The sequence below is a fragment of the Lissotriton vulgaris genome, chromosome 9 (assembly GCF_964263255.1).
Source record: "Lissotriton vulgaris chromosome 9, aLisVul1.2, whole genome shotgun sequence".
NCBI classification, from domain to species: Eukaryota; Metazoa; Chordata; class Amphibia; order Caudata; family Salamandridae; genus Lissotriton; species Lissotriton vulgaris.
Genome location: NC_141697.1, coordinates 684,781,126 through 684,803,824, shown reverse-complemented (window position 1 = coordinate 684,803,824; position 22,699 = coordinate 684,781,126).

Genomic DNA, 22,699 nt, shown 5'->3' with positions numbered 1-22,699 from the left:
GATGTTGCAATCATGTTATCAATGATGTCATAGATCATGTCATAAATGGGGTAATTAGCAGTGCCGCTGTGTAGTTATAGTTAGGATTGTGTTTCCGTAGAAAAAACATTGTTTGATTTCCTAATTACCTTGGGCAGTTTGATAAATCTTCACAAAACTTCCAAAAAAAAGGCTCATCCACCTTCTCCTCCTTCCTGGAAAGTTGCAAAATACTCCATCAAGTGGGGGCTAAGAACAAGGGTGGGTCTCAAGACACATTCTCCCATTTCATGTTTCTATAGGAAAATTCGACTCCTCTACAGCAAAAATGGCTGAACAGAGTTACACAAAATTTGGCAGAAAAGAAGATCTTGGTCCAGAAAGCATGTTTTTTGTGATTTGGTGTCTTTCAGTTCAGTAGTTTTTGAGAAATTAAGGCTTGTATTTTATAGATAGTTTATCTCAAGATGGGGTCCCTGGTCACTGTCTCTCTTCAGGTCCTGGGAGATGGGTACAGCCATAGATGGGGGTACCAATGCCCCTTGACCATAAAAACATTGACTCCAGGGGTGGGGTCCCTGGGACCTGGCAATAACCAGAGAGGGAGCTGCATGCTGCCTCCCTAGAAAGTTAGTATACAGCAACTCTCACAGCCCTAGCCCAGCCCCGGTGATAAGTATTTAAAAGGGCAGGAGCCTGCCTTAATCATTTTTTTTAATCAGCTGCACCATTAAAATGAACTTGGCCTCAGCAGGGTGGAGTGGGTTGGGGCCAAATTTCCCCTATGCATCATCACCAAGGCTCCAGACCCTATAATAGCCCTGTCAGGTTGGCTGCCTGTGTTGCAGAGCCATTCCCATGCCACAGGATGTCCTGCCCTTCATGGATGGAGTTTCTGTTGCTGTAAAAAAAAACTTTCCAGTTGGCTGCGGGTGAGCAAACTCTCAAGAACGCTTTCTCACCTCCCTACATTTATAAAATCGAAGTCAAGTTTCTCAGAACTCATTAAATGCTTGTGATTTTAGCTCTACTCTTAGGCGCACTGCACGTTAATATAATCATAAAGTCAAGTCCAGTGTGTGATTACAAAATAGTTTCAAATTACATTAGTCAGATGTTATAGCCTGTCTGTGTTTAAATGACGTAACATCATTACACTTTCAAATAAAAACTCCCATGCTATAAAAGGCACTATGTCTAGCAGCGAGCCAGGCAGACAATATAGCAATTTGTAAAAAAGCTAATCCTTTGTCCTTTGTATGGTGCATGCACACAGAGGAATATAAAATACAAGCACACGTACTGCCTACAAACCGGAATCAATGCACACAGACCAACGCACATGCAGACACACACGTCCCCAGCCGAACATACATACTAGTAGAGACAATATAGACAAATAAGCACACAAGAAGACCCCAACCCGGAAATCATCCTAGTGGATTTCCACTGTGTTGTACCTTGTACATGAAGACACTGGTAGCCAGGTTGCAAGTTCTGGAAGTCTTCTTTATTAATCCATGTCAAGTGGTATCAAACAAGGATCAGTCATGTAACAACTCTTAACCCAGCTCCCATATTTCCTACACCAGCCCCACCAAGAGCAGCCTGCCTAGCTGCTCAGCCCATCTCCAACTGTCACCACTCATCCACACAGGCACCCAGGCATTCCATTCATCACAGTCACACCAACATTCCGTCACCATCTCTCACTCTGGCTGAGCAGCTAGGAGGACCTAGGCTGATTCATATATGAATGTAAACCTTAGGATATAACATTATCCCTTTCCTTTTAAAATGAAAATAAAACTTACAATTTTAAAGAAAGGAACTATACACAAAGGCAATAATGTTCATAACTAAGAGATGAAAATGAATTCAAATCATCACCAAAGAGAGAACAAAGCAAACAAGAAAAGATGGGCATAATACGACATATTAAAAACATGCATCAAAATCCCCCATCTTCCCCCATGAAAATTGTTAAGATTAATTAGATATAAACCATCAAACAATGTCAAATTGGGAAGGAAAAACAGCAATATTACATTTCAAACTAGCAATAACCCGAACCTTTCCCATTAACACAAAAGAAAGAGATGTAGTAAAGGATGTACACACCCCACAACAAACACAGAGGCCAGAAACAGACAACAAGGGTAAACCAACACTACAAATACACGTGTACCACAATATGGACCACATACCAAGTGAGGCGCAGGGCGACTTACACACGACAACATCTGAAGCGCGGGGCGACTTACACAGGACAACATATGACGCGCAGGGCGACTTACACACGACAACACCTCAAGCGCAGGACGACTTACACAGGATAACACGTGAGGCACAGGGTGACTTACACACAACATCTGAAGTGCAGGGCGACTTATACAGGACAAAATGTGAGGTGCAGGGCGACTTACACACATACAAACATGTAAGATGTGCAGCGCATTGCGACTTACCAACACTACACTAGAAGATGGGAACCACCCACCAAGACCAGAACCACCCTCAAGGTGGAATAACATGTGATGTCCACCTACAGGAGACTAGGATGTCCCAAGCTAAAAACAGCGTAAAAATTGTGGCATCACAACATATGAAGCTGTAGCATAGTATTAATACCACCGCAAACCCAATAACAGTAATAATACTAACACACATCCAGCAACATTAGAGCAAGTAAATTTTGCCCCACGCTGTTGAGCGATCTCTCACTCGAGTTGTGCTGCACAATGGAGACACTATTAAAGTTAACACTCAATAAGTGCAACTTGTACTAATAAAATGACCTGTCGTAGTCCCACACATGACAAAAGTCAAGAGAACAGATAAAAACAGGTAGTACCTAGAGAAAATCAGATGCTGTAGAAAATTTACAGATTGTGGTAATATACACAAGACTAGAAATAAGGCCAGTCGTGAGTGCAACAAAAACAAAAGTGACATTTCGAAGCTAGATAGAAAGTGTACTCCAACATAAATGAAACGGAGAATACTCTGTTGTGATAGCAGTAAACATTACTAACAAGGCATAAATGGCTTGTTCGTTACCTCTGACATACATGAAACAGAGAAAAAACGTGTAAACCACCTCTTACATATTCCCATAGTTCGCTGGAAAATTCTACTGCCACACTGTTCATAAACGAAATGTCCACTGCAAAGCTGACAGTATCCCGCGTCGCAACTAAAATCTCTTCCGAAAAGTAGAATCGTCGATGTAGTATTCCTCGCGTTGTCACCAGACATATTTGGAGTCACTGAAACTTTATTCAAACTACGATGAACAGCGTGCATGGCAACGTGGATAGAAGTCAACCACAAGATGGCAGCACATTTTTTACGTAGAGCGGGGTGGTTCACGGTGCATACATCACCACAGGATCCTTACAGTGAAGAAGCAGCACCTGATCCGAAGCAGGAACGCAGAACGGACAGGCAGGACAACAGAAGGCTCATAGCAGGACAATCGAATAGAGGTAAGGCTGCACGCGGCTTCCAATAAACTTTGGGTGAGAGCGCGCTGTTAAAAGCTCAAGCCATGATTTTAAACCCAAACACTGTGCCCCACCGCCAATGGTCTAGGGGATGCCAGCAATTAATAAAAATAAGGTAGATTCATCCCCCAAAAGACCTCGTCAGCACAAGTGAATATTAAATTTAGCCGTCGCAGCAAACACATTGCCAAGCGAATACCACAAAGAATTAGATTGGTAGCATTCCTCATACCAAATTAGTGTGCTTCCCTGTGTTTCGAAGGCGAACGATGAACGCAAAAAAAACAATCCAGTGTGGCCCATAGGATGTCCTCACATTGGCAGGAAAACCAGCATGCTTGAAATCAAGATTGATTTCAGAGAAAATATCCTTCTGTGCAGCTACTCCTCTCAGTTAGCAGTGACTTCTCATACCAGAGAAGTAGCTGTGGCTAGATCACCCACATATGGCAGTGGTATGCCTTACACCACTCACACACCAATGTTTTTTTGTAAGTCCAATGGAGTGTTACCATGGTGGGCAGTAACAACACCTCCACTCTCTGAAATCTCTTGCAATAAAGCTGTGGCTGGAACACCAAAATGTGGCTGTAAAAACTACTCCTCCAACTCACAGTACCTTATACAAAGCAGTATTTCCAAGCTGACTGAGATGTCAAAAGTAAATACAGCTTCCCATCCGTAATAAAGACACCAAACTTGGCAAGCCCACACTGCTCCTGTGTGGTACATGTGAATACATTCACAGAGTTAGACCATAACTCATATCTTGATCAGCCACTGTTCGCTTGCGCAGTGGATACATCCATACAGCAGACTCAAAGGGAAGTGGTAGGGTGAAAGTCAGTACATTCATACCCTAACATACAGACCATACCTGTGGTCTTGTCCATGGAGTAAGATCAGGTCGGACACAGGTTGGGGCGTCCGATGACAGGACACTGGTGGGGCTGGCTTGCCTTTTACGCCATTCTGCTTCATGTATTTCCCTTTTTTTCTTTGTAGTTGGGCTGGTTACATTGGTTTCTTTGTAGGTTCTGGTTTACTTTTCAATCCATATGTACGCTTGGGTCCAGGTCCGCTCGTCGCCAAAAATATGTTGTACTTTGTATATGAAGACACTGGTAGCGAGGTTATAAGTTCTGAAAGTCTTCTTTTTTAATCCATTTCACGTGGTATCAAACAAGGATCAGCCATGTAACAACTCTTAACCCAGCTCCCATATTTCCTACACCAGCCCCACCAGGAGGAGCTTGCTAGCTGCTCAGCCAATCTCCAACTGTCACCACTCATCCACACAGGCACCCAGGCATTCCATTCATCACAGTCACACCAACATTCCGTCACCATCTCTCACTCTGGCTGAGCAGCTAGGAGGACCTAGGCTGATTCACATATGAATGTAAACCTTAGGATAATAACACACTGGCTCTTGTTGCTGACCAGCACCACCATCAGAACCAGCTGCTTCAGTTACAAACCAAAATAACCAGCATCCAAGTATATCTGGCTGAGACACACACCACCCCTGATGGCCCTAAGGCAAGCTCACTGAAATTATGTGGCAGGAGAGGACCAAGTTATGCAGCAGGATTTACTATGTTAGGTGGCAAGAAAAGACAAATTATACATCATAAAGTAGCACATTTTGTGATAGCATCACCTCATTATTTTGTCATATTTACACATGTTAACAGTCTTTGGCAAATGTTTCACCTCATTAGTGCCAGTCTGACAGCCAAATACAGCAATAAGCAACAGAAATATGATCAGTCAACATTTGTGAAGGGCCATCTGCTGTGACGCAACAAATGCTGATGCATTTTAGTAACTGTTGATCCGTTTGAACGGGAAACAGTTGCTTTTGGTAAAATATGCATCAGATGCATTTTACTGGAAATGCGGCAAGTCAATAATTATAAATAAAAAGCTTCTGCCGCAAAATTGCTTAATTCCAGTAGACCTGCTTTCAGGGTACCTGCAGCTAGGAAACCAATATATTGGAGACTATGACGTACAAAAAAAGAAAAAAACAACAGGCTTTCTCCATTGTGCACCGAGGATTTGAGCAACTTCCCTGAATTTATCAAGACTAACTCAATCCTGCTTCAATGTAGGAAAGAGATCTATGACAGAATTTCGACAGACAGAATTTCGACCTACACAAATATCGGCGTAATTATATCGATTGCAAGAATATCGACGCCCTATGTACAACATGGTAAGTACCAAAATATCGAAAAAATAATATCGATGTTAAAAATATCGTTGTCAAATATATCGATTTTTTTGGGATTTAAAATAACATAAAAAATACTGTAAATAATACTTAATAATTACTTAAACATATTTAAATATATGTAATAATGGTAAAAAAAAAAATAATACATATTTAATTTTAAAAAAAAATTATATATAATATATACTTACTTAACAATAATTACTATTCCCACTCCAGTGGGTGCCACAGTAGGAAAAACTGACCCTGAACCCTAAAAATACCCCTTTACCCAAAAACCTGAAACTGAACCTGAACCCTAAAAATACCCCTTTACCCAAAAACTGAAAACTGACCCTGAAGCCAAAAAATACCCCTTTACCCAAGAACTGAAAACTGACCATGAACCCAAAAAATACCCCTTTACCCAAACACTGAAAACTGACCCTGAACCCTAAAAATACCCCTTTACCCCAAAACTGAAAACTGACCCTGAACCCTAAAAATACCCCTTTACCCAAAAACTGAAAACTGACCCTGAACCCTAAAAATACCCCTTTACCCAAAAACTAAAAACTGACACTGAACCCTAAAAATACCCCTTTACCCAAAAACTGAAAACTGACCCTGAACCCAAAAAATACCCCTTTACCCAAAAACTGAAAACTGACCCTGAACCCTAAAAATACCCCTTTACCCAAAAACTGAAAACTGACCCTGAACCCTAAAAATACCCCTTTACCTAAAAACTGAAAACTGACCCTGAACCCTAAAAATACCCCTTTACCCACAAACTGAAAACTGACCCTGAATCCTAAAAATACCCCTTTACCCCAAAAACCAAAACTGACCCAGAACCCTAAAAATACCCCTTTACCCAAAAACCCAAAACTGACCCTGAACCCTAAAAATACTCCTTTACCCAAAATTAATTAATATTACAATTAAATTACTTCCCACCCTATTCCCCTATAAACCCACAACCCACTCCAGTAGTAAAACATATAATTTAGTTAAAATTATACATAAATTATCAATTAATTATTCTATTAATCAATTAAAATAATTCATTGCCAATTAATATTTAATAGCAAAATAAATTAATCATAAAAAAATAATTATTTAATTACAAATAAATTACTTCCCACCCTATTCCCCTATAAACCCACAACCCTCTCCAGTAGTAAAACATATAATTTCCTTAAAAATATACATAAATTATCAATTAATTAATCAATTAATCAATTAAAATAAATCATTGCCAATAAATATTTAATTGCAAAATAAATTAATCATTAAAAAATAATTATTTAATTACAAATAAATTACTTCCCACCCTATTCCCCTATAAACCCACAACCCGCTCCAGTAGTAAAACATATAATTTACTTAAAAATATACATAAATTATCAATTAATTAATCAATTAATCAATTAAAATAATTCATTGCCAATTAATATTTAATTGCAAAATAAATTAATCATTAAAAAATAATTTTTTTAAATACAAATAAATTACTTCCCACCCTATTCCCCTAAAAACCCACAACCCGCTCTGGTAGTAAAACATATTATTTACTTTTATATATTTTTTATTTATAAAAACATATTAAACACATATTATAACAATTAATTTAAATACTTAACTAAAATTTCTAACACATATTAGTAAATCGAAATTACTTACATCGATATATATGCTATCGATATAAGTAATTTCGATATTACTTACCTTAGGGTCGATATTCTGGCCATCGATATTCTGGACATCGATATTCTGTCCCATCGATATTAGCAACTCGATATAAGTGTAAGTCGAAATTAAAAATTCGATATTTTGACTGTTTACCGTAGGAAAGAGGCATAGAGCCACCTCTTCAGAAACACAACATCTTGTTGCAGTAACAGTACATTTCTGCTCCCGGTACTCAGCTACCTCCTGTAACTCGATGACTTTACCTTTGCCTTTGACACTGTGCCTTGCTCCGCTACAGTTTGGCTAAATTCACACTCTAAAGGTATATTCATAAATACAAACCCATGGACACATAAACAAGACATAAATAGGGCCCACCTACATAGTTGAAGATATGGATGCATGATAGTATTAGTAGATGGCGTGATTGATGCATGAGTTTAGGTTGGAAAAAAGGATTAATGGAAGAAATGATAGATGTGCGTGCACCAATGGATGGATGAATGTCTGCATCTCCTGTTCAATCTTGATTGTTTGCTCTTTCTTCTCTAGGTATCTTTCCTATATTTATTCCATTTGCTTGTGCTTTGGGTTAGAACTTTAATGCACTGTAACAAACACTGGCCAGTGTATTCCTAGCCACCTTGGCACACAACCAACACTGAAACACCCAGGAACATGCACTGCGCAGAAATAAATGCCCATACAGGTGAACAGATATACAATGGTCCATTGCTTTGTAACTATGTTCACACTCAGTGTACACTCCTACAATATTCACATGCAATACGAGCAAGAATGTGTGTACGGTAGACGAATGAACAGCTAGATGCAAGAGTCTTTGAGTGAATGGATGGATGCATGAGTGCAGGTGGATACATTAGAATATTAGTTGATTGGATGGATGGATGGAATGATAACTACTTCTGTGACGCTAATAGGGTTGAGCAAGTTCAATCATGTTGCTCTATTTGTCTTGTCTGAATAGTTCTTCCTTTTCCTTTTAATGAAGATATCCATCATGCCGTTCAGAGAACGTATCCTATAGAAGCCATTTTATTTGGTGGATAATTTCAAGATTTTTGGCCTAATCCCAGCGCCGATTAAAATCTATTGTTGATCCTTAAATTTATGGAAGCGAAACTAGACCTATTACACTGCAGGCCCCTAGTTACGGTATACACTTCAAATGGAGATGTGCTGTATTCCGATCTTTTTAGTATTTAGGTAACCCTTATATATAAACGTGTTTCTACTGTGTAAAGGATTTCCCACTATTTTCTAGGTTTTGCTGTCTGTTTACTTACATTTTGTTTCGCCTTCAACTTATTTTCGACTTGCAAAGTTTTCATGTTTATTTTTTAAATGTTTTTCATGTTTTCTATTCTTTGTTTTATCTTGCTTTTCTTGCATTTTTTAAATTCTTCAGCGTAATGCTCTTTTGGGGTTTTATAAGAAGAGATGGGTCCAGGCGCATCTTTTCAGTGCAAGAATACCTTTGCACACATTTTTATTTTTTTTTTAAATTAGTTTTTATTGTTGCATCAAGTAAACATACTCAGCAGTTCAGTCTTTGAGAGGTGCGGCGTCAACATTTCGCCACATTCGATCATAATCGCAACATTTTCTTTTTTTTAAATTAAACAACAAATAACATTCAGGTGTATAGCTTGGTCGTACTGAAGCATGTTAAGTATACATCATCAATCTAGTTATGTCAGGCCAGCGGCCCATTGTCACCACCCACAGGGAATCTTACCATCTTCTACGCCAGACGGGCGTGGGAGGACCTAAGCAGCCCGCACCCATACCATCCTGTCCCTCCCGCACTTCCACATTTACTCTTCATCATCCTCCTCCTCTGAACTATCTACGTCTTCCTCTTCCGGTAGTGGTTCACAAGGCTCCCCCCTGTAGGCGTTCCATGGCAGCCATATTTTGTTCCATTTACGCGGATTTGCCCTCTGCTGATATACCGCCCGCTCCACCACCATGAGCATATCCATGTTTCTGCACCATTGTGTCAAAGTCGGCGTCTCTGACGCCCCCCATTTTTGCGCTATGTCTCGCTTCGCTAGCATCATTCCTATAACCACCCATTGCCTCCCTTGTAGTGCCAGGTTGGTCGGGCCCCATACATTTAGCAGACAAATTCTAGGATCAAGAGTGAACGGGAGTTGTAGCGTCTGGGCGACCGTGCGTGCCACTCGCTTCCAGTAATCTATTATGTTCGGACAGGACCACAGGGTATGGAACAGCGTTCCCTCCTCCCCACAGTTTCGTAAGCAATACGGGTGATCTGCCCTTTGGAATTTGTGTAGGGTGGTGCGTGTGTAGTACACTCGGTGTAGTATCTTGAATTGTATCAGTCGGAATCTTGCTGAAATTCCCGCTTCTCTAGGCGATGCCATTGCGGCATTCCAGTTTGCCTCATCCAGGTCACCAACATCATCCTCCCATTTCACTTTCAGTTTCTGTAATGGGTCAGGCAGGTTATTCACTAATTTGCGATATGTGAGGGATGTAGCGCTAGCTTCCATGTAGTCAGTAAGTAGTCGGTCTTCTAAAGGGGCCGATTCTGGGACCTTAGTGCCCGGTGTCAGTACACCCAGTAATGCATGTCTAATCTGTATGTATCGATACGTCTCAGTGGTGCTCAGCTCATACTGTTCTCTCAGAGTGTCAAACGGAACCACCCCGTCTCTTGTCCACAGATCACCCACCGTGGAGATCCCTATAGTGTCCCAGTGGTCAAATCCTTTACTACGTCTCAAGTTTCCCAGTGACCTGGAATCCCACAAGGGCGTAAGCTGTGTAATTACCCCCCCCCCCACTTCAGACGAGATTGAGCTTTATGCCACAATGTTACAGTGTGCTTAGTCGGTCCGATCAATTTTGCCGTCAGGCCTCTGTTATAAAGCGGGGCCAGAAGTGTATGAGTGCCAAGCTGCCGTCTGTCCGCTAAGTACGCCGGGTCCTCCTGCGGTGCATGCAACCATTGGTTAATCACCTTGAGGTGCGCCGCCCAGTAGTACAATTCCAGGTTTGGGAGCGCGATTCCCCCACTGTACCAATCTCTAATCAGTTTCGTCTGCGCTACCCTCGCCGGTCTATCACCCCACAACAGGCCTGACAGTTGCCCTGTTATCTGTTTGAAAAAGGAAGGCGGGACCAGTGCCGGCGTATTTTCCAAAACATAGAGGAACCGGGGCAGTGCCATCATTTTGAAAAGCGCCGCTCGGCCCAATAACGTCAGCGGGAGTGTTTTCCAGTGGCGCACGTCCGCTTTCAATCTATCGAGCAGTGGCCGTAGATTCACATCCTGAAAGGTCACGTGGTCTCGTGTGATCTGAATCCCTAGGTATCTAAAGGAAACGGCCTCTATCATCAAGGGGCAGTCCACCTCCAGACATGGCGGGGTCCCACGCAGCATAAAGAGCACCGATTTCATCCAGTTAATCTTATACCCTGAGGCAATTCCCTGCCGCTCACACAATGCCAGTAATACTGGAATCCCCTCTACCGGGTTCGCTAGGTATATTAGCATGTCATCTGCATATAATGACACTCTGTCCTCCCAGCCCTCACCCCAGGTAATGCCCCGCAGCAGCGGCGTGGTCCTAATGATAGTTGCCAAGGGTTCCAGTACCAGGGCGAACAGTAGCGGTGAGAGTGGGCAGCCCTGTCTCGTGCCCCTTGCTAATGGAATGACTCTCGAGATGTGCCCGTTGGCTGTCACTCGCGCCATAGGATTCTGATAGAGTAGCCTGATCCACGCTATGAATTTTGGGCCGAAGCCCATATGCTGTAGGACTGCAAAGAGGTACTGCCACTCCACCAAATCGAACGCCATTTTGGCGTCCAATGAGAGGATTGCTGCATCGGTTGTCAACAACGGAGCCCTCGCCATAACACCATGCAGGCGCCTGAGATTCAATGCCGTACTTCTGTGCGGCATAAATCCCGATTGGTCCGGATGAATGAGGTGGCTAAGGTGAGGCAACAGCCTGTTGGCTAATAATTTCGCCAGGATTTTGCTTTCCGCATTGAGGAGGGAAATCGGCCGATAGGAGCCGCAGTCCTCAGGGGGCTTGCCAGGTTTCGGGATCGCCACAGTGGTAGCCATGCACTGGTCAGGTGGCAGGTGACCTTGTTCTAAGCTGTCTATGTACATGTTGAGTAGCGGTGTCGTGAGCGTTTCCGACATGATTTTATACCATTCAATCGGGATTCCGTTGGGGCCTATGGCTTTCCCTGGGTGTAGTGCCGCGATAGCCGACTGTATCTCCTCAGCCGTCAAGTCCGATTCTAGGTCATCAGCATTGTCCTGCAACAGGGTGCGGGTGGGCACTCCCACGAGCGCTGTCTCCGCCATTTCCCGTGTAACCTCTATTTCAGAGGTATATACCGCTTGGAAGTGATCAGCCAGGAGTTCGACTATCCGGGCGGGGCGGGTGTGCATTGCCCCCGTAGAGTCCTTCAATTGTAAGATAGTCCTCTGCCCCTCCCGTTTTTTCTCTAACCAGGCTAGGAGCTTACTCGCCTTATCCCCCACATCGTATATCCTATTCGTAGTGGCTGCTATGTTTTCGATCACTCTACGGCGCAGAAGATCAGCATGACGTTGCTGACACAGCTGTAGTGCATGGAGCGAGTCCCCGGTCTGGTCAGTCATATGAATCTCATTAGCTTCGGCGAGTTTGTCCTCTAGGGCTAACAGTTCCATTTTCTGGGTGCGCTTATAACTCGTTATAGTGGAAATGGCTTGGCCTCGGAGAACCGTTTTATAGGCTTCCCATAGGATCGACGGGGATGTGACTGAGCCATTGTTCTCTGTGAGATAACACCTTGTCGCTGTTTTAAGAGCTTTGGTCACCTGTGGGACCCTAAGGTAGCCCGGGAATATCGGGTATATGCGCCTTTGGGACCGCTCCGGGTTGGAAAGAGTCAGCGTCAATGGGGAATGGTCCGAGACACCCCTAGGTTTAATTTGTACGTCGTCGATAGTAAGCTGCTCGTGCCCCGGTGTAAGGAAGTAGTCGATTCGTGACAGACTGTCATGGACCGCTGAATGGTAGGTGTAGTGATGGTCAGTCGGGTGTAGGCGCCTCCAAAGGTCTATCAGGCCTTGCGCTTCTAGGAAGTCGTTCAGCCGGGAGGGCCCTGGAGCCTGTGTTCGTGTCGGGAACCTATCTAGTGTATTGTGCGCCACTGCATTAAAGTCTCCCCCTACTATGAGGTCACCTTCTGGGAGCTCCAACAGAAATTTCCCCAGTTCTGGGAGGGCTATCGTGTGCAGCGCTGGAGGAATGTACACCGAGACCACATTCAGTTGTCTCCCTTCCCATTGTCCCAGTGCCGCTGCGAAGCGCCCCTGTGTGTCTACCTTCGTGGATTGGAGTATGAATCTGGAGGATCGGTGCATTAGTATTCCTGTCCCACGGGAGCCCCTCGTGAATTCCGAATGGGCAATCATACAGTAACCTTTCCTGTCTAAGGCATGTGTGGCTGTGCCTGTGAGGTGTGTCTCCTGCAGTAGGACCAGGGCCGGGTTGAGCCTCTTTATACTGTGTAACACCAAACCTCGTTTGACCTTGTCCCCCAGACCTCTCACGTTCCAGGACATAAGTTGCAGAGGTGCCATTGGCCCTGTCCCAGGTTCCCCCCTCCCCATGTCATCCCGTGTATTTTGTGCCATTGCTTCTGTGGTTGGGAAAATCTAAGTACCATAGAAAGTGCGATCTAAGACCTCGACATGAGCTCGCCATATTCAGTGTGTGTGCCTCGTGGTTCCAATCTACACCTGCAAAACCATTCAAAAAAACCAAACCCCCCCCACTCCCAACTCCCCCCCTCCCTGCCCCCCTGCTAGACGGACCCAGAACTGCCCGCCCCCCCAATTTAGCAGAGTGCCTGACCCAAACCCCAAACACAGTACTTGCTCGTCGGGGTGAGGGACTCTCCGGAGTCGGCGGCCTCCCTCCATGTCCACGGAGGACCTCCGCCCGGTGTCCTTGACGGCCCGCCCGGCCAACGTTACATTTATTCTAGTCTAGTAAACCCGGGAAGTCATTGTTCGTCGTTGTTCTCAGTTTCGTGGGCCTCGCTCAGCGGGGAGTGCGGATCCACGTCTCTTCTGGATGTTTGGGAACCTGGACGGGATCCATTAGTGCGGTACTTGTTTGGTCGTGTGGAGCGGCGAGGCAGGTCCGTTTGTCTCCAGCCTTCTAGCCAGTCGTGTGCAGCCTCCGGAGTGTCGAAGAACCATGTTTTATTGTCTGCCACTACTCTCAACTTGGCTGGGAAGAGCATGGCATAGGGAAGTTCTCTCGCCCTCAGTTCTTTCTTAACTTCAAAGAATGTCCTCCTCCGACGTGCGACCTCTGCCGTGTAGTCAGGAAAGAACGCCAGGGTGGAGTTTTGAATCCTAACCGGGGGTGAATTTCTTGCCGCTTGCAGGATCGCGTCCCTGTCTCTGAAATTGAAGAGTCGTGCAATGATAGGCCGCGGTGCCACGCCCTGCTTCGGACGTCCTCCCGGGACTCGATGCGCTCTTTCCACAGAGAAAAAGGTGGATAGGCCCTTGGGTTTGAGTTCTTGTTCGATCAGTTTTTCCACGTAGAGGTCCATCGCTCTCGTGTCCTCCGACTCCGGAACCCCTATAATGCGGATGTTGTTCCGCCTCGAGCGCCCTTCCTGCTCGTCCAGCTTAGCACGTAGGTCTTTGTTTTCGTTCGAGATTCGTTCAACACTGATCTGGAGCTCCGAGACATCCTCCACTAAAGACTTGGTCACCACCTCCATCGAGGAGACTTTTTCCGACATCTTGTGGAAATCGGCTCTTATCAGTGTGATTTCTGCCGATATCGATCCCACCGTAGCCTGTACTTGCGTCAGGGCGCGCATAACGTCCTCAAGGGTTGCTTTTTTGCCTCCCGCCTGGTCGGTTGTCTTGTTTGTCTGTGTTTTAGCGTCCGGTGGGGAAGCGGACGGTTTGTCATATGCGTACTTCTCGAGTCGTGTCTGCGCGTTGCCTCCCTTTGGTCCCTTGCCCGCCATGGCAGCTGCAATTGCACTAAGGTGATCGTGAGCGGAGTTTTCAGGGAGCTGAGTCCCACCAGAAGGAGCCCCGATGGAGGCCCGCCGTTGCGTCAGCAGACTCTGGATGTGGTTGGGTCGAGGGGGTTATTGTTGATGAGCTTGTCCCTTGGTCCGCCGGTGAGACTAGACGTAGTGGAATTATCCAGTGGTCAGGGTGGCGTGTGTGCCCGATGCCTTTGGAGAGTGCCTGAACCGCCCCACTTTTGGCCCTTGTATGTTTGGTGTAGTCTCCGATGCTTCCAGTCCCCAGCCGGGTGTGTGCCAGCCGTACCCAGGGGAGCGCCCACCGAACTGTGTAGCAGAGGGTACACCGCGGTGCCCCTCAGCAGATCCGGATCCTCTCCTGCAGCGTCAGAGGATCAGCTGCGCCACGTCCCAGCGGTACAGTTGAGATCCTCGTACCCTAAGGACGGGGTGTGGGTGCCCAGGCTGATCGGAGCAGACACGCAAGTTGTGCAGCTGCCTCCGCGGTGCTGTCGCGCTCCGGCGCGTTAATGGCCGCCTCAGTGTCTCACCTTAAGAAGCTGGCGTCTCTCGCGTCAGGCCCTCCGCAGCCCGAGTGGCGGCTGTTTCTAGACCCGGGACGCCAGACTCAGCACTCCGGCCGAGTTGAGTCCTGGTTCCTCCGGTGATCGGGCGGCAAGATGGCGGTCCCGGACCCCGACAACACGGGTCCGGCCGTCTCCGTGCAGAGGTCTGGATCGGTCCCTGCACTCACCGGGCAGTAGTCGGTGTCAGCCCGTCTCCCACTCGCCTGCTACAGAGGCGCCGGCGGCCGTGCTGGGTTGCGAGCCTCTCTCGTCCCCGATGCGACCGCTTCCGGCTCCTCCACGCTCAGTCCGCAGCACTTCCTGTCGGCCCTCTCACGCCAGGCAGGACCCCGGTTCCAGTTTCTTCCAAAGGCCAGAGCGGGCGATACGGGTAACTTCACTTCCCGTAGTCGGATTTTAGATCTGGTTGCTGTCGGGCGTGACGCCCGGCCCCGGGCCTCAGTCCCTGCCCGCAGGGCGAAATTCTATAACGGATTAGTGATCGGATATGTCCGGAGGCCGCTTCAACCGCGGAGCTCGCCCTCTAAGCTGCCACCATCTTAGGCTGCTAGCCACGCCCCCCGCTTTGCACACATTTTTGATAAACCTGCACACAGCAGGGGCCCCTGAGACGCTGGGGAGCCCTAATCCTTCAAGGGGTCACCAAAACTACAGGAGCCCTAGTTCAGCCCAAGCCCAATGTAGATCTGTGAAATATGGGAGACTCAGGAGCCCCTCATTACATTCTCCTGGGGGCGTGGGTGGGGGGGGGCATCATTTTACATTATGCCACTGGTCCACAGCATGTTAGACCACTGGGGGCTAGCCAGTGGCGTAACACGAAATGATGTGGTCCCTATTCAGATGTGATGAGGAGCCCAGCGTCTCACATATGACAAAGACATTCATTGGTCTTGGGCCCAAAGGGGCCCCCTGAACGTTTGACCCCCCATGTAATGACATGGCTTAGAGGCTGAGGGGGCCCCCTCCAAACAAGAAAACTTGGGGGCCTCCTGCACCGCGGGAGCAGCACTGACTGCGGGTGGATACGGACTTCAGCAGCAATAGGTGCTGACTCTGCACTTAGTGACAGACTGAACCATATCATTGATACCATTCTGAGTTCAGAAAGGACAGCTACCCTTTTCCATCTAAATCACGAGGCCCACGGTGCATACAGTAAGGGGCATATTTACAAGGACTTAATACCACCATAATGTCACTTATAGTGGCATTCTGGTGGCGCTAACTCCTTCGCCTTATATTTACAAGGTGGTGTTGTCATGTAATGTGGGTTAATGCTGCCTTGTAAATAATGCCCCTATTCACGCAGCACGTAGCATGAAAGGGGCGTGCTTTGGGTGTTGCAGTGGTCACAGCAACACCCATTGCCTTTTGACGCTGCCCTATAATTACATGGTATGGGGCAGCAAAAAACATGAGACCAGGAAATAACTGGTCTTAAACAGGGGATACGAGGAGAAATGTTTTATTCCTCCTCTTATTTTGCTCTTTCCATGTGTGCTGCATTCCACAGCACAAATGGATAGAGCAAATCACCTGGGAAGATTGTTTATGTGCAGAAAGGTGTCCCTTCCTACACATAAACAATCATCCCTACAGCACAGGCACCATACCAAAATGGCGCTAGGGTGCCTGCGCTGGTGCTAGGTGGCTTTTTTAGGGCTAGCACTAGGGGAAATGAAGAGGTTTTCAAAGCAAATACAAGGAGATGATGGACGCAGCACTGAAACATTTCAGACACTCGCCCCCAGTCACAAATCTGGGTTGAATCCATCATCGTTCTTTAGCTCACTTTGCCACCCCAGTTAAGACCCAGCGATATGAAAATCAGTCTTGACCCTGTTCCTGATTGGAACAGTCCCGCCCAACCTGCCAAGCCAGGTTTTCCCTGGACCGGAAACAAGCATCTTGGGACCGGTCTTGGGGTAACACCACTCATCAGCCAGGCTAGCTTGAATCCAGTGTTAAAGTGAGCAAAGAAACCATGTCTGAGCATACCCTGCCAATTTAGGGAGCACAAAGCAAATACAAGGAGATGAAATCCAGGGGTGTGCCGTATTTTTGTAAATACAGCGCATCCCTGGGTTTTGAAACTGACGGGGCACAACGTTACCAATTTTGGAGTAACACAGCTCTCCGCCAGTTTATTGTAAATATGCCCCTAACTCTGTAATTCTGTGTGTTGATGCATGAGCTCAGGACCAGACTGGCCGTACTGGGCATTGGGCGCTTCCCCAGGAGGCTGGAAGGGCGGGGCTGGTTTTGTTACAAGGGAACGTTTTTGCAGCTGTGCTGCATTATTAGGTCCCCTGTAACAAAAGCAGCAAGCAATCATTTCCATTTTCCCGGGGCCAGGTAGCGCTTCCCCAGGGGCTGGGCAGACAAAATTGCCAGGGCTGATTTGGGTTCCCACTCCGGCCCTGCATGAGCTAAAGACAGCCCCACATGGAAACACTTGAGTTAGGCAGTGCTTCGCGGCAGTAGCATCCCAATGACTGAGACAGAATAGAGCAGCTCTCCTCTTCTAGCAAACCACACTCATGGCCTAGCTTTGGATTTCTTCTGTCCCTCAAGTCTCCATCCATATTATGGCATTGGCCACTGGAATTTTGCAATTGATCTGTTGCAGTGCTTCCCTCATAAATATTGATTTGCCACATTATTCATTATCTGCTTCATAATTTGCATATTTTAACAAAAAAATGTTTCTAGCACAAATGTTAATAAAAACGTGGCAACACCTTTTGCTGCGCAGTGGAAGGCCCTCACGAAGGTTTGCTGATCACCTTTCTGTTGTTTAATGCTATACCAGTACTAATGAGATGAAATTAATGACATGACAGTGTTAAGGAATGTAAAATTAACAACACAATGAAGTAATACTATCACAAAATGTGCTGCATTACACCAGATATCTTGCCACATAATTTAGTCAACCCTGCTGTTTAATTTGGGCCTGCACTGTTGCATAATTCAGTGGCCCTAATTATCTCAAAGGCTACAGGTATAGAACATGGAGAAGCCAAGAGCAGAACTATGAACAGAAAGGAGAGAAGGATAGAAAATAAAAAGCTAAATAGGCATGCCAATAATATTAGGCCGAAGAGATCATCAGTAATGGAATTCAAATGAAGGCAACAAGAGTCAACATTGAAATGAAACAAGCATTGGTAAATGCATTAGGTTTTGCCAATGTGAGCTATAATAAGCTGTTTTTTGTTGTAGCTTGCTCAGTATTTGTATAAAATAAGTTAAAGAACGTCTGTTGAAGTGTTATGACTTGTGTACGTACAAAAAGAGAATATAATGTGCTGTTACTAATGGTATTGTGCAGGTAAGTAATAACATTTTGAAAAATGGAACGAAAGAGGGAAATAACAGAATTAATTGATGCAATAGCAATATTATGTGTTTAGAGGTGTAGGAAAGTAGTATCTGTTTCTTATGGTTACCCCCACTTTTTGCTGATGTCACACTGTTTTTGGCCTAGTCTGACTGGGATCCTGCTATCCAGGACCCCAGTCTATCTGCTTTCTCCCTTAAATTGATATGCATGTACTTTAGGTACACTTCAGATTGGTTTCTGGGGTACTCTTGTCAGTCCCTAGTATATGGTACACCATATACCCAGGGCATAGGTATCCCAGAGGTCTCCCATGGGCTGAAGCATGTATTATGCCACCCCTGAGAGGCCATCCAAATTAACACAACCAGTCTGCTACAGCAGACTGTATAAGCTGGTGCTTGCCCCACCTACTTAAGATATAGGTTCACTATATCTATTTAAAGCACTACACTTAAATACCTATCCGTCACCACTATGGCAGGCCTTAACAATCCTGAACCATTAGAAGTAATGGGGTAACCCAGTACCCTCAGAACCTGGGAATGTAAGCAAAACAACAACAATGGTTCTGTTGGGGATCACAAATAATTTGAACAACCTGTAATTAATACACATTCAAACAATACATCAGGTGAAGGATATAAGGAGACACACACAACCGGATATGGTTCAAAAGGTAAATCTTTTTAGTATAGACCTTAGTGAAGGATAAATCAACAATTTTTTGGATAGCTGTCCAAAACAAAGCAACACATCGACTCTATATGCATTTAGTGATCAAGTCGTGGCTTTGTGACAGGGTGCTATACAAAACTGAAACAAATTACACATATTTATACAAATAGACAAAACATTAGATCATAAATGTCCACTTTTGATTACAATTGTCACAACTGGATGAGTTATTCCCTTGTTTTGGTTGAGACCTTGTGTGGACAGATAAACGTAAAGAACGGCGACGTATCGACCCTATATGTTAGTGCAGATTTGATTGCATGTGTGTCGGGTCTTCATCAGGCCTTAAAAGGAGGAGGTAGGACAGCCTGTGAATGTAAGACAGGGGGAGGATGAGTCAGAACCGTGTGTGTGCCAGCAGTAAAAGGTAGAAAGAAGAAGAGACCCATACAGGCTCACCTGAATGAATGTATGCACTTTCTTCAGTGGGTCCTTCGAAGGGGGGTGAGAATGTCAGCCGACAGACTCGAGATTTAGTCTTGGAGAAGTGGATTCTATAAAAACAATCAAGGCACAAATCAGGCCTCTAGTGTGGAACTCAGGTACTCACTTATACCTCATTAACTGTGGTTGAGGTCCACACCTTATTGCTTTGTAATTCACAATCCCACACACCAGCCGATGTGTAGATCTGGGGGGTGCCGCCGTAGCGATCACCTGCACTGTAAAAACTGGGGAGCCTCTGGGGGGTGCCGCCGTAGCGATCACCTGTAATGTAAAAAAAGGGGGGGGGGGACCTATGGTTAGTCGACCAGGGGAAAACCGTGATGTCGCTATACACCTTGGTGATGTGAAAAGTGGAAATCACATGCAGCGTGCAGTCTGCCATACTGTGCTTCATAGTAAGTAGTGTCAAAAGCCAAGTGGCGGAGTCCCTGAAGGATGCGGTGGGTGAATTACATGCAGTGAAACTCCGAGGACTGGAAGAGGGCCTCGGGGGCATTCCGCTATAAAACGCTGCATATTAAAGGGAGCTGGTGCGGTCCTTTGGTTGTAAATACAGCGCCAACTAGATAGATTGTTGGAAGCGTATGGCGTGTTGGGTGGTCCTGTACTTATAAAATTAAGTGCCCGGTCTTGCTTAAAAACCGAGTGATCACTTTGGTTAAGAACAGTGATTTTAAAAGAGCATAACTTGTATTGTTAGAAGACCAAGCTCCTTCCGCGAGTAATACTGTGTTTGGAGCGGGTGATTCATGGCTAATTCGTCACAATGAAGTTGTGAACTGCTAAATCAAGGGCTTTCCAAATGCACTTATTAATCATTCAAATAATGCCTCACGGTTAAGTAAAAATGATCGCTGTTTGTGAAAAGCTAAATCGGGCGCGTTCTAACTGCAAAAGGTATACACCACAATGGAACCAATGGTTGTCTTAACAAGCATTTACAATGCAATGGTCTCGGCATTATTAAAGGTAGAGCTATTGGCATTGCGCTTGACATTTTTTTTCAAATCTTAAATAAATGGCATTGTCATTTACATTGCCAATAGCTTAATCGTTAAATAAATGGCATTGTCATTTACATGGGTTAATCGCTCGCAAATGCATGACCTATTGCATTTACACCCACACAGAGCCACACACACAAAGCCACCCACACACACATACAGAGCCACCCACACACACAGAGCCCCCCCCCACACACACACAGAGCCCCCCCCCCACACACAGAGCCCCCCCACACACAGAGCCCCCCACACACACAGCCCCCCCACGCACACACAGAGCCCCCCACACACACCGATCCCCCCCCACACACAGAGCCCCCCCCACACACACAGAGCCCCATACACACACACAGAGCCCCCCCACACACACACAGAGCCCCCCCACACACAGAGCCCCCCCACACACACAGAGCCCCCCCACACACACAGAGCCCCCACACACACACAGAGCCCCCCACACACACACAGCCCCACACACACACAGAACCCCACACACACAGAGCCCCACACACACAGAGCCCCACACACACAGAGCCCCTCACACACACACAGCCCCACACATACACAGAGCCCCCCCACACACACAGAGCCCCCCCACACACACACAGCCCCCCCACACACACACAGAGCCCCACACACACCCACACAGAGCCCCACACACACCCACACAGAGCCCCACACACACCACCAGAGCCACACACACCCCCAGAGCCACACACACACACACCCAGAGCCACACACACCCCCAGAGCCACACACACCCAATCTATTATCCATATGCATGAAAATATTACTAATAGTGTGATCAATCTTATTAACTCAAGTAGATTAACATCACATGAACCCTGCACAATCTCGAATTACCACAGACACGCATATCAATTCTCTAAATATCAACCTTCAGGAATATCAACTTTATACCTCCATCCACCGCCTGTACTCATAACACCTCGAATCTTCTGCCCTGGGGGCGGCAACGCTCTCCACCTCAGGCTAGCCATGTACCAACCCTGGAGCTTCCAGCTCAGCTTTCTGAAAGCAACGCTCTATCCCTGGGTCCCTCGAAGGATGGATGGTGATGAGAAGCTCTGAGAGGTCCCAAGCCCTCGCCTCGGACACTCCCACCACAACTAGCCTCCTCTGGTGCAGGCCGAAGTCACGTCCAACCCCTCAGGGAACGCACTACAAAACTAGAAGCGAACACTTCTCTAATACAGATTAGTAAAAATGTATTTCCCGTTAAAGATTTCCGCACCTGGCCAAAATCAGAAAACAGATTGAGGAGCCATTTCTAGACAGAGACTTTACTTGGCCCATAATTCAATTTACAAGTGGCTGAGGGATTTTAACAAACAATCATAAGCGATGGCACAATCAACGCTTTAAAACAAACTGTAAACTCCTTTTTCACTCGTTTCCTACATGTGCATTAAAAGCAATAAAGATACTTGCGTTAAGTATAATTTATCTTGTGCATTAAAAAAGTAGAGAAAATCTATTTCATATAAATATCATTATGTGAACACAACCAATAAATATGCCATGTGCGCCTCGGTTCAAATACGGTTACTTCATTTCAGAAGGCAAGGTAATGTGCCTCCTTTTGAAACCAGTGAAGATTGTAGTAAAATTTGAATAATTAATTTGTCGCATTACGTTACACGAGGACAACGTCATTTTTTAGGCACAAGGAGGTTAGGGGATTTGCCCAGAGTCACAGGATGGTGAGCAGGCGCCAAGACTCTCCTGGTTCTCCAGTTCAAAAGTGTGCACCAATGGCCGTACCGACGCATCCGCACCCTTGGCAGTGTTTACACCACAAAATCTCTTGTGTGTTACCAGTGCTCCGAGAAAGTTGCTTCCTTGCAGGAGAACGTGAGAAAGTGAAACCCTGGCCTTGGCAGTCCATGGCTATAAGTGCAGGGCAGGGTGAGCTGGCCCATGGCTGTCCTACTTTTCTGAGCTGGGGGTGGGGCGGGAGGAAGCTCTCATGTTTTGCCCTGGAGGGGGGGTGCTTGAAGATGTCTCTCTTGCGTCAGAACTCCACCAACCCTCCCCAACCACTAATTGCAGACATCTGAGTAATGGGGACCCCCTCCCCAGACAGTAATCCA